The 12,916-nt window shown below is 46.1% G+C and overlaps 1 non-coding gene across 1 annotated transcript; it reads right to left on the bottom strand.

Moving 5' to 3' along the window:
• Window positions 1–3,441: 3,441 nt before the first annotated feature.
• n-TQctg3 lies at window positions 3,442–3,513 on the bottom strand. Its single transcript has one exon. It is a non-coding gene; the product is annotated as a tRNA-Gln (tRNA).
• Window positions 3,514–12,916: the final 9,403 nt, after the last annotated feature.

The following is a 12,916-nucleotide window of genomic DNA, read 5'->3' as shown; positions in this document are numbered from 1 at the left end:
CCTGCACAGCCTGACGCCCACCCAGCGCACAGTCAAAACTTCCCGTGTCCTGCCTCGCCCAGCAGCCCGAGCCACGAGTGGCCGAGGGACCCCTTTTTTTGTCGCACATATCTCTACCTGTGGAGATGTGTCTTTGGGCCCGTCTCTCTTTGTTCCTCTCACATTTAATAAAGCATGCTACCATGAAACAGACCTGTTGTAAATAGCAAATGAGCGATGAAGGAACACACAGCTCTTTGGTGGTGGCTGGCACTTGGCACACTGCCTGGGCTCACTGAGTGGGAGCTTTCCTATTTGGGCCACAACACCTCAGAGACAAGGCACTCTAAAACTGATTGTAGCCGGGCAGTGGCGCACGCCTTTAATCCCAGCACTCGGGAAGCAGAGGCAGGCGGATTTCTGAGTTCGAGGCCAGCCTGGTCTACAAAGTTAGTTCCAGGACAGCCAGGGCTACACAGAGAAACCCTGTCTCAAAAAACCAAAACCAAACAAACAAACACCCAAACAACAACAACAACAACAACAAAAACAAACAAAACAACAAAAAAATCTGATTCTATATACGTTACATCCTCGGTACTTATCCACGCTGCAGACCCTGTGACAGAGAGGACACCTGTGTTCTCTGTGCAGCAGCCATTCCTGGGTAGGGAATTCCAGCAGAACTGGAACCCCCAGCAGGTCTGCTCCTCAGGGACCTTCAGGGAACCTGCTCTTCACTCTTCCCTGTGCTCTTTAGTGATGACCTTTTTCTTTCCCTTGCTGATGCAGATGCAGGCCATATTAGACCAGATTAAAAGTGATAAAGGGAGGTTTACTAGGAGGCAGCTCTCAGGTGGGCTCATTGATCTCACAGGTGGAGTCACACATCCAGGCTAAAGCAAGGGGTTTTTATGGGTCCCGGGAGCAGGATGCCAATGTGTATCTAGGAGCTGTAATGTGTCCACACATGGTCAAAAACTGGGCCCCTGGGCAGACACTCTTGAATGGGTTTCTGGAAACTCAAGGGGCGAGATTGTGTGTTATCCCGGAGTAAAACTCCAAGCACATGGGGGAGGGGGAGTTTTCTCTGTGTGGGTGAAGTTGGGAGATGGGGTTTCCTCGAGTGGGAGAAGGACCGGGAATGAGCAAAGTTCCAACCTAACACCAAGTCCATCCTCGTGACTGAGGAGCCTCCATCTCAGGGAGGAGACAGGTGACCAGAGGATTCAGACATGGGCTCTGAGGAAGAGCAGGCTGTGGAAAAGCAATGCCAGGGCCAGAGGTCTGGGACGCACTGCTAACACTCAGGGAAACTCAGCCAGGCTGCCTGTTCCCTCCAGGGTTTCTTTCTCCAGTGGTAAGGATGCCTCCCTCTCTGAATCTTAGTGAAGGCCCCTTAGTGAAGGGGTTAGGTCGCAACCCTTTTGGAGTCACATATATGAATGATAAATTGCCCATCATACATTTACGTTACAATTCATAGCAGTAGCAAAATTACAGTTATGAAGTAGCAACAAGCCAATTTTATGTTTGGGAATCACTACAACATGAGAAACTGTATTAAAGGGTAGAACCACTAACTTAAGAGAGCTGTAAACTCACCCTCACACAGTAAATTATCTCAGATAGGAAACAGAGAACAAACCAAAGCAGGAAAACCACCAAGGTCACAGGCCAACCAGTAAATTTTGCTGGGGTTACTTGCAAAAGCAGAAACAACTCAAAGAAAGCTGCATCAATCACCATAGCATGGATGGCAGTTCACAAACACTGAAAGCCTGGAGTGCACTGCACAACCTGCAGGTAGCTCAGCAGGTAGACAGCTTGCTTCCCAGGCAGCTCGGGTGGTCCGAGAGCATCTCTTCAATCTTCAAGGCTTGTGTGTATGTGTGCTTGTGGAGGCAGGGCCCTAGAGAATCTGGTCAGTTTCAGGGACTTCCTGAAGCTATTGAGTTGTTTACTCCTTGAGCTTCCTTGCAGGATACAGTGTTTCACATCATCTCCCTTTATAAAAGCATCCTGTGTCTGCACTTCCCCTTAGAACAGCTGTTGTTTACTTCCCCTTTAAATTTGTCTCTTAGTCAGAGTAGCTCCACTATGGAAGGTTTTGCTCTCCCAGGAATAAAGAGGGTCTTGGCGCCTGCTTCTGGGGAGAATGGTTGGGGAGAAGTAAATGTCCTTCCACCTTCTGCTTACCATGATTAATGTACCAAGGTGCCGTGTTTAGGGCCAGTGTGTCCCAAACCCATCACACCTAAGATGTAAACCCCAGAATCCAAAACAATGATACAAGTGACTGTGAAGGTTAACTGCAGATGCTTACATCTAATCAAAAAAAAAAAAAATGCGGGTTTGTATACACTTTTTTCTCTCAAGTTTATGTGTCCAACGTTTATTATGAAAAACGCAGTCCTTTGAACATTTCAATGTGTCCCCTAAGAAATTCCAGTATCCATGGATGCGGTCAGCATGGTGTTTGGTATATATCTTATCTCTTGCTTTTCCTTGGTTCTCTCATTCTCCACACAAGGCTCTGAGAATGGCCTGCAGAGGGAACTTGGAGCTTGTGGATTTCCTCTCTAGGACATGCTGAAGGAAAATGAGATTTTGTAACTTGTGATTCATGTAAAAGAGTTGTCTAGGAGCCCAGGTGCCAGGGCAGGGCTCTTGACTGTAAAGATGAAAAAGAATGCAAGGACGCAGGCAAGGCTATCTTGTCTGAGTTGACACCATCTGGTCGGAACCTCCCCTCTGTCTACTGCCCCTTGGCTCTGGGGTAAAGTCATACATCAACTGGTTGCTACGTGAACAAAGATAAGCCCCCAGCCCACAGGAACAAAGTCCTGATGCCCTTTGGCTGACATGTAATCTTACTGTTAATGTTTGAATGAGCCAATCCCATACCTTTGTTGAAATTCCTCGCACCCCTATCCCTTTTTCTTTTATAAAAACCCCTAGCTCTGGAGACTCGGGGTCGACTCCCCTGCCTCCTGTGTGAGGTACATGTCGGCCCAGAGCTAAAGCCTCGTGTGTATTACAACAAGAAGGATTCTTGTGTGTTCCTGGGTGCACCCTATCCCTGGACTAGAGTGGTGGTCCCCATATCGGGGGTCCTACCATGCCAGGGAAGCATCAAGGAGTCTACTCCTCAGAGACTTCTGGCCCTCTCCCTGAGCCTAAACCAAAGCCATTGCGGCAGGATGAAGATGCACTCTAGCGGCGAGCCTTCCAGGCAGGCGGCATCTGCTCTACAAAACGTTCTCACAGGTACCCAAGACTTGCTGGTACAGTTTACCTGTTAAGTGTCCAATTAGGTTAGGAGCTTGGAGACAGGTAGTATGGGGAGTCCCAAGCAAGGAGTTGCCCTCTACACCCACTTATCCTATTCTCAGGCTCATACCTCAGATGTAGGGCTGAAATCTCACTTAAAACAAGTCTTTGCCTCAGGGTAAACAGAAAAGGTCCCACCGAGATTTGAACTCGGATCGCTGGATTCAGAGTCCAGAGTGCTAACCATTACACCATGGAACCCATATGCAATGTGTGTTTTATATACACTTAGGACTGTGGGATTGACTACCATCTAACTTTTCCTGCTGTCCTACTGTGTTTTTCCTCTGTACATACTAAAATGAGGTCAAGTTTACTCAATTTAGAGCTGAGAAAGAGCCCTTCCAGCTTACCATCATCCTCAGATTACCATTCAATCCTGACCAGATGTGAAATTTCTCCAACAAACGGTGATAGTGTTCTCGTTTTGAGCTTTGCCTTACTCCCTCCCACTTCACCCCCGGGGAACACCAAGATTAGGATTTAGAAATTCCTGCCTTATGAGCAGCCACTCTAGTCCACCTTTACTTCTGGTAATTGATAAAGTGGGTCAGCCGTGGAGTAGGAGGGAGGGGGGATGTGAAGGGCCCTTCATAGTTCTCCTCGGACAGACACATTTGTGTATCTTTGGTAGGTTTTGTGTTTCTTACAATACATATATATATATATTTTTTTTTAATTAGAAGCAATAACCTGGGCCTGCTCCTTTAATTCCAACACCTGAGAGGCAGAGGCAGGTGTATATCTATATATCTATATATCTATATATCTATATCTATATCTATATCTATATCTATATCTATATCTATATATCTTTAAGTGCCAGGCTAGCCAGTGCTACATAATGAGAGACGAGGTCTCAGAACACAAAAGCACAGGGGGGGGGGGCTGAGGGTGTAGGAGTGACCAGAAATATTAATATTAAATATTAATATTTTAATACATATCTCTTGGAGCGCTTTGTGGGACTGGACTCACTCTTACATGCCCATCCTACACTGGCTGGCAGAGCAACGGAGGAAACTCTCTGAGCAGCAAAACAAACAGCTACAAGGTGGGTCAGGGTGAGAGGTAGCTAGCTGGAGATTGGTCCTTTTCTGACTGGTGAAGTGATTAATTTTGCTCACTAGGCTTTCGTTTGCCAAGTTTAACTCCACACTTCAAGGCATTCTTAGCCAGACAGCATCTCCAGGAGAAAAAAAAATCTTTATTTTCAAAAATGGGAGGGAGGTGTTATGGAGGAGTGGAGTGGAGCCTTTAATGCCAGCAGACGCAGAGGGAGACAGATCTCTGAATTGGAGGCTAGCCCGATCTACACAATGAGTTCCAGGACAACGAGAACTACACAGAGAAACCCTAACTCGACACCACCCTTCAAAAATAACACTTGTTTGTGGGAAAATGACTAAAATTTATGCCTCAGCACCTGTCCCTGTCCCCATGTGGCGGCTTTGTTTGAGACTGAGCAAAAAACTCTAAATTACCCACATCAGAATAATTAAATAAACATTCATTTTTCCCACCTATGGTAGTGCACACCTTGAATCCCAGCACTCCAGTAGAGACAGGTGGATACCTGTGAGTTCAAGGCCAAGGGTGTAGAGTTACAAAAGAGCAAGAAACATAAAAACAAAACAAAACAAAACAAAAAACTTTTGCTATTAAGTTTGTCACTGCTTCCTTTTGGCTTCACGGGGCCTCCCAGCTCGGCTGACTTTCACTTTATGGTAGAAGATGAAGGTGGAATGAGGCTATAATGAACTTGTGACAGACATAGGGTCATCTGATACTGATCTACCTCAAGAAGGGAATTTAGAGGATTCCAGAAGGGGTTGGTGCTCAGCCTTAATCCCAGCACTCAGGAGGCGAAGGTGAGGCCAGCTGCTCTATAGAGCCAGTTCAGGGACAGCTGCAGTGAAACCCTGCCCTGAGAGACCACGCGGGGACTTAGAATGTAAACCAGTATGGAAAGAAACACAAGAATGCCCGAGGCCTCCCTCAGTTTCTTTTTTTCTCTTTCTTTTTTGGGTGGGCTAGGGGAGTTTCAGAGAGGGTCTCTCTGTGTAACAGAGCCCTCGCTGTCCTGGACTTGAGTTATAGACCAGGCTGACATCCAATTTAAAGAGATCCACTTGCCTTCACCAGAGCTGGGATTAAAGAAATGCACCACCACACCTGGCCCTCTTCTTCAATTTCTAAAATATAGGTCAAATGATGCTCCCGTGTCTCCAATGTCTGATACTTTCTGTAGACATATAGCACTCTTGTGCTATATGATGCTCCCGTGTCTCCAATGTCCAATACTTTCTGTAGACATATAACACTGTTGTGTTATATGATGCTCCCTTGTCTTCAATGTCTGATATTTTTTTATAACACTGTTGTGCTTTGTGTAACCTTGAACATTGCTGCCTGGGAATCGAGCTTCTTTGTTGAACTGCTATCAAACTGTAGTCTCCCCTCCCCTAGCCTGAAACCTGCTTGCTCAGGGGTGGAGCTTCCTGCTCATTCGTTCTGCCACGCCCACTGCTGGAACCTGCGGAGCCACACACGTGCACCTTTCTACTGGACCAGAGATTATTCGGCGGGAATCGGGTCCCCTCCCCCTTCCTTCATAACTAGTGTCGTCGCAACAATAAAATTTGAGCCTTGATCAGAGTAACTGTCTTGGCTACATTCTTTTCTCTCGCCACCTAGCCCCTCTTCTCTTCCAGGTTTCCAAAATGCCTTTCCAGGCTAGAACCCAGGTTGTGGTCTGCTGGCCGAACACAACATCAAACGGGCTGTAAAAATAAAAAAAAATTAAAATTAAAAGGAGCCTGGAGATTCAGTTTACACTCTTGTGCTCTTTTGCCTGGAGTCCCCTGGTATTGTGGTCCGGTTCTTCAGGCATCCTCCATAAAGAGAGGTGAATTGCCCTTGCTCTGACCTGCCTACCTATGTCTCTCAGCTGCTAGACTTAGAGGAGCTCACAGTTCCAAATTCCACGTTCCAACAAGGAAGCAGTTTCATGAAGTTTTATACTTTTACAGAACAAACTAAGGCACAAGTCAAAAACACTGGTGGGTCCATCAGAGAGGCGGTAACAGCAAAATATGGGGAAGGTCTTCTGTAGCCCCAAATGTCAGGGCTACAGAATGACGGTCTCAGCTGGATCAGACTGGCCTGTGAGCATGTTTGTGGGGATTATCCTGATTAGATTGAGAGTCGAAGACCTGCCCACTGTGTGGCATCATCATTCTTTAGCAGTGTCCTGAACTGGATGAAAGTGGAGAGAGAGATCTAGCATTCGTCCATTGATTGGTTCCTCTTTCTTTACTAAGGATGCAAAGTGATTAGTTGCCTCAAGTTCCAACCACTGTGACTTGCACAAAACAATGGACTGTAACCTGGATCTGTGAACTAAAATTAACTTTTTCTCACTTAAATGGACCTTGCCAGGGTATTTATCACAATAGGGAAGGAAAAAGGGGGCAATTCTTTGTGTCCAACTCACCAGCAAAGCACCAGATAGTCATACAATTCTGCTCGATTTACCGGGGGGGGGGGGGGAACAACCTGGACATGCCATTCTCTTTCCTTTTTGGAATTTTTCAGGGGGAGGAGCAGGGTTTCACTATGTATCTCAGGCTGGCTTGGAACTTCACATAAGCATCAGCCTCAGCCTCCCAAGTATTGGAGTTACAGGTATCAGCCACAATGTCCGGCTTAATTTTATTACCTGTATTGAAAGTTTTCCAAAATACTCAATTGACGTAGAAAGTTTCATCTTATTTGTGATTTGTCTTAAGAAGGAAAACCCAGTATTTAAAAATATCCAAGACAGAAAAGAACAATGGTCAGGCTGCTAAGCAAGACCTCAGTGAGGATGGCTGTAAGGCAGTCCCTCCTTTCTTGGTTCTTAACACTTCTCTCAGAAAAGGCCAAGGCAGTTGCAGGGCCTCAGTTGTCTTTTCAACTCAGCCACATGCACTGTGGTCTTAGTCCAGCGCCAGGTGGTGAGAAGAGTGGACAGAGATGGCCTGTTTAACCACACAGAAACTACTTAACTTGGCTTGGACTCGAATCCACATTACTGTGGCCACAAAGCAGAGTACTAGCTAGCAACTGAGCGATCACCGCGAGCTACCGAAACACCCACAAAGACGCGGCTTTTTTACAGTCAGTCAAAGGTTAAGTGTAACAGTCGGTGGCTGCCTTTAAAAATTCAGACAGGTAAAGGTCGTCGCTCCTTCCCCATGCAGACTCCCCTGTCCTCCTCTTCCTCCCATTCTATGCCCCACTAAAAAACAAAAACAAAAAACATTCCTTCACCTCCTACAGCCGCGACTGATGCTCTGCCCTGTCCACCGTTCCCCGCCCCTCCCGTCTCGCCTCCCTGAGCACCCGCACCGCACTGCCCGCCTGCCCCACGCGCACTGCGCAGAGGCTCCAGCACACGCCCAGCGTGACCAGTCCCTCGCGCGTCCGTACTCGTGGTCTGCAAAGTACCCGACCCTAAAGCGCACTTGGGCTTCTTCGCAGAGCCCTGTTGGATCCCTGGGATCTCCCGGTGGCGGTGGGACGCAGGGGGTTCATTCCATTCCCACGAGCTTGAGAAGTGGACTCGAGGCTTGCGGGGCCCAGGGGACACCGAAGCTTCCTGCGCTGACCGCGGGTGGCAAAATCAGTTACCGGGTGGTGGGATTCGGAAAATTCACGTTCCTTTAGAGTAGCTACCCGCGGTGCTTCCGTTTTTAACTGCAGCTGGTAGCACATTATTTTTACAAAGATGCACTCACGCCTTTAATTCCAGCATTCGGGAGACCGAGGCAAGAGGCCTCTGTGAGTTCCGTGCCAGCCAGGGCTGCACAGTGAGACCTTGTCTAACAACAACAACAAAATTCCTGAGATACAGAAAAAAAAAAAAAACAAAAAAAAAAAAAACCTCTGACCAATTGTAATTTGTCCATAGCCTCAGGCCAGAAAAATCGAGTGATTTTTCTAGCACTGTTTTACATAGAGGGGATCATCAGTATAAACACTGAGGGTTGATTGTCAAGCTGGTCTTGAACTCAAAATCCTCTATTTCTGCCCAGAGAGTTCTGGAGATATAGCCAGTGTCTTTCTATTATGTTTGGGGGGAAAGTTTTTTTTCTCTTTAAATACGAATTGTCCAGTTTCCCCTTTCCTGGTTTATGATTAAAAGCCAAGCTACCGCAGTCTTTTCCAACACTGTCATTGGTGACTCCTGCGGGTGTTTGCTTCAATAGTGGAGAGATGGGTATACCACCATCACACGATGGCGTTTATATCATGTTCTGCAAATGCATCTTGCCCAGGGGTGGTACCCAGTCCTGCTCCTGTGTTCCCAGCTGTGTCGTGTTACTTTGTTTCCGTGCCTGCACAACAAACTTTCTCCCAGCTCTCGCTGACCTAGGGCAGGGCGACTCTCTGGCCTTACCCCAGGAGGAGGTGCATCAGAGGACCACAGTGCACAGGCACACAGACTCACTGTTGTATTTTTGAACAGAAACTCCCAAGATGCTTCAAGATTCTTCAATAACTGTACTTTTATCTTTATTTATTTATTTATTTGCTTTTGGTTTTTTGAGACAGGGTTTCTATGTGTAGTCCTGGCTGTCCTGGAACTCACTCTGTAGACCAGGCTGGCCTTGAACTCAGAAATCCACCTGCCTCTGCCTCCCAAGTGCTGGGATTAAAGGCATGTGCCACCACTGCCCGGCTATTTATTTATTTTTTATTGTGGTGTTCTACTCACTCAGATCCTGAGAGGACTAGCCTGGGGGAGGGGGCTGACGGCAGGGAAGGAGGATCAGATATCCTGCATATCAGATATTTACATTACCATTCATAACAGTAGCAAAATTACAGTTATGAAGTAGCAACCATAATGGCTTTATGGTTGAGGGGTCACTGCAGCATGGGAGACTGTATTGAAAGGTCTCAACGGCCCTTTAAAAAGTTTAAGAGAGCTGGAATGGTTAAGAGCACTGACTGCTCTTCCAGAGGTCCTGAGTTCAATTCCTACCAACCGCTCACAACCATCTGTAATGGGATTGGATGCCCTCTTCTGGTGTGTCTGAAGACAGCTACAGTGTATTCATATACATAAAATGAATAAATAAATAAATCTTTTAAAAAGATACATAGAGAAAAAGATTGAAAAATGGGCAGGCATGGTGGAGCACACATTTCATGGTAGCATTTTGGAAGCAGAGGCAGGCAAATCTCTGAGTTCCAGGCCAGGCTGGTTTACAGAGCAAGTCCCAGGACAGCCAGGGCTACATAGAGAAGAGGAATAAAGAGGAGGAGGAAGAGGAGGAGGAGGAAGAGGAGGAAGAGAAAGAAGAAGAGGAGGAAGGGAGAGGAGGAAGAGGAGGAGGAGGAGGAGAGGAAGAGGAGGAGGAAGAGGAAGAGGAAGAGGAGGAAGAAAGAGAAGGAGAAGGAGAAGAAGGGGTCAAGAACCACTGTCATAGCTAGCTTCCTGACAAACTGTTTGTCCAGGGGAAGATTATCCAGATGGTTAATCTGTGCCTTTCCTCTTTGCCTTTCCTCCTTTCTTTACAGACCTTTGGTTCCTTTTAGTGCCTGCTGTTTGCTCGCCTGTGATAGAGCAATGTGCATATAGTAGTGACTACACTTAGGTTGCTTTATTTTATTTTATACACATAAGTGTTTTGCCTCCATGTATACACAGGTACCATGTAAATGCCTGGTATCCCTAGAAGCCAGAAGAGTCCATTAGATCCTGTGGTGGTTTAGATGAGAATGGCTCCCATAGGTGCACACATTTGAATGCTCAGCATCAGGAAGTGGCACTGTTTGAGAGGGATTAGGATTAGGAGAGGTTCCCTTGTTGGAATGGTACCCAATTCCTGTGGATCAGGATGTAGCTTTCAGCTACTGCTCCAGTGCCAGGTTCCCTGCTGTGATGACAATGGACTAAGCCTCTGCAATTGTAAGCAAGCCCTCAATTAAATGCTTTCTTTTATAAGAGTTGCCTTGGTCATGGTGTCTCTTCACAGCAATAGAACAGTGACCTAGACACATCTCCTGGAACTGGAATTACAAATGGTTGTGAGCGACCTTGTGGGTGCTGGGAATCAAACCCACGTCCCCTATAAGAACAAGAGCTCTACACAGTAAGCCATCTCTCCAGCCCTTGGCTGTTGTGTTAATCAGGATTCTCTAGAGTCACAGAACTTACGGAATGACTATATATTAAGGGAAATTATTGGAACGACTTCCAGTCTGCAGTCCAACTAACCCAACAATGGGCAGCTGTGAATGGGAAGCTCAAGAATCCGCAGTCCCATGAGGCCAGGTGTTTCAGCTGGGCTTCTGCATACGCTGGACTCCTGAAGAGGTAGGTTCCAACAGATGTGCTGGCAAGTAAGTGCAAGCAGACAAAGAGTGAACACTTCCCTTTTCCATTGTCCTTATGTAGGCCTCCAGCACAAGGTATGGTCTAGATTAAAGGTATGTTGCCTCAGACCCTCTGGGTCCCTTTGTCTGCGTGGAATGGGTCTCTGGGTGCAGATGGGCAAGGAGTTGGCGAGTGACAGACAGACCAACACTCGAGATTGTGTAGAATCTGAATGTAATTTGTCAAATTGAGCATCAAATGTTTTATACAGAAGAAAATAGGGAAGTTAGGTGACACATCAGCAAGGTACAAATGAGGTTACTGGATGCTTAATGACTCTTACACAGAACAGAGGAATGTAAACACAAAGACTGGCAGGAACTGGGCAATAAAACAACTGAGACAAAGTCAGCTCTAACTAGGTCAGCTATATTCTTAGAAGCCAGGTGTGAGGTCTTTACACTCCAGGGCAAGGGCTTTCACACCCAAGTCATGGCTCTAATTAGGGAGTTCCGCTCTAGCTAACCTTCTCATAAATAATGCAGTACTCTAAAACCACAGCCCGATCTACTTCCTAAACCATTGTAAATTCCTGTATATGGGAGCGACTTGGCTTTTATTCTAAGTGATAGTCTAATGCCAGAGGCAATTCTGAATGTCACTTAATAGGCAACATTGAATTCCAAGCCCATGGTCAGCTCAAGGACTTTCTAGGACGTTGGAACACTGGCGAAGGCTTAGCTATGTCAGAATTCAATCTTAAAAGGCACTTATAATAAAATAATACTAAAAGAGAGCACGTGGATCCATACACCAGACTAACGCGGGGATAGGGTATGACCATATGGGTTATGAGAATGCCAAAGCTCCAGGAGGTGAGTTTCCATGAAACTCTTTGCCTCGTGAGCGCTTCCAGGCCTCTCAGCCTGCCAAGCAGACTTCACTGGGGTGTGTGTGGCAGTGTGTACCACCACACCTGGATTCGGCACCTGCTCTGACCTAGGCTGGTCTTGAACTCAGCTCTGCTTGCCTCAGTCTCCTGGAATTAAAGGCATATACTACTACTACTTTGTCTGAGCCTAAGCTCTTCACAGCCACTATGCCGCAAGATCTGGATCACAGGTTTGCTTTCCATTTCTAGATTGTAGTTCATTCCAATGCAGTCAAGTTGACAACCGTGAAGAGCCACCATAGCTCTATTATTTCTTGGCAGGTAGTTGCAGGGTTGTCCTTAGAGATCTTCCTGAGACATTGTGGGAGCCATTGGTACATCTGTACCAGACAGATGTGCAGTTGGCAAGCATTGCCTTAGGACAGCAGTGAGCTTACAGACCAGCTACTGTTTTCCTCTTTTTCGCTTCAGTTTCCCAGCAGTGTATCTATTGTCCGTGAGCTTCTGGCACAGTAAGGTGAGTTTCTGAGTGTTTGTATGGTGGCTGACATTCATAAGCACCCTCATTTTTTTTTAATTGTTACTATTCTGAAGAACTTCATGTTTCCTGCTGAGAGTGTAGCAGTAGGAAAAGCATCCTTCCCATCTTTCCAGCATTTGGTAAAAATGCCGTGGGCCCAATGGCTGTTATCTTCTGCAACTGGAACAGATCTACAGAAAAGATGGGCATGCGACGGCTCTCCAGTTACCACCTCTCAGTTTTCATACGTTTCTAGAGCTAGGGTGTCTTGGGAAAGAAGAACTTGCACGTAAGAGGCAGCATGGTGAAATTGGTACGAAGAGCCCTCCTGTATATAAGTTCATTCCTGAAGGGAATATATAGAAGTCATTAATTTTTTAGATTACCATACAGATTAGTGAGGTTTTCTATAGGATTTTTATTCATCTGTATGCTGCTTGCTATAGTGTAAGATCAGAGGGTTAGCCAGGGTGCATCATTATGGCAGAAACAGACAAAATTGCTTGTATCTTTCATCAATGCCAGAATTTACTGAATAACAAATAATTCACAAGGTTCAGCAGTTTCAGTGATGGCAGTTTGTGAAGGGAAAACCCACTTACCTGGGTAGGTTGGTTGAGTCCAATGCAAGCTCTTTATTCCAATTATAATTACTAATATTAATTCATATCACACAGCTTATATTAATCTTTATATATTCATTACAGAATCTGTATATCTATAGTTATATGGTTTACAGAGTGAATGCAAGTTTAAAAGGCTGTAGTGCAGTTTAAGAGCTTCAGAAGTAGGCTGAGAAAGAGTCTGTTCTGATGACTAAGCA

Source organism: Mus musculus, chromosome 3 (genome assembly GCF_000001635.26).
Source record: "Mus musculus strain C57BL/6J chromosome 3, GRCm38.p6 C57BL/6J".
Lineage (NCBI taxonomy): Eukaryota > Metazoa > Chordata > Mammalia > Rodentia > Muridae > Mus > Mus musculus.
This window is presented reverse-complemented; position numbering and strand designations above follow the sequence as displayed.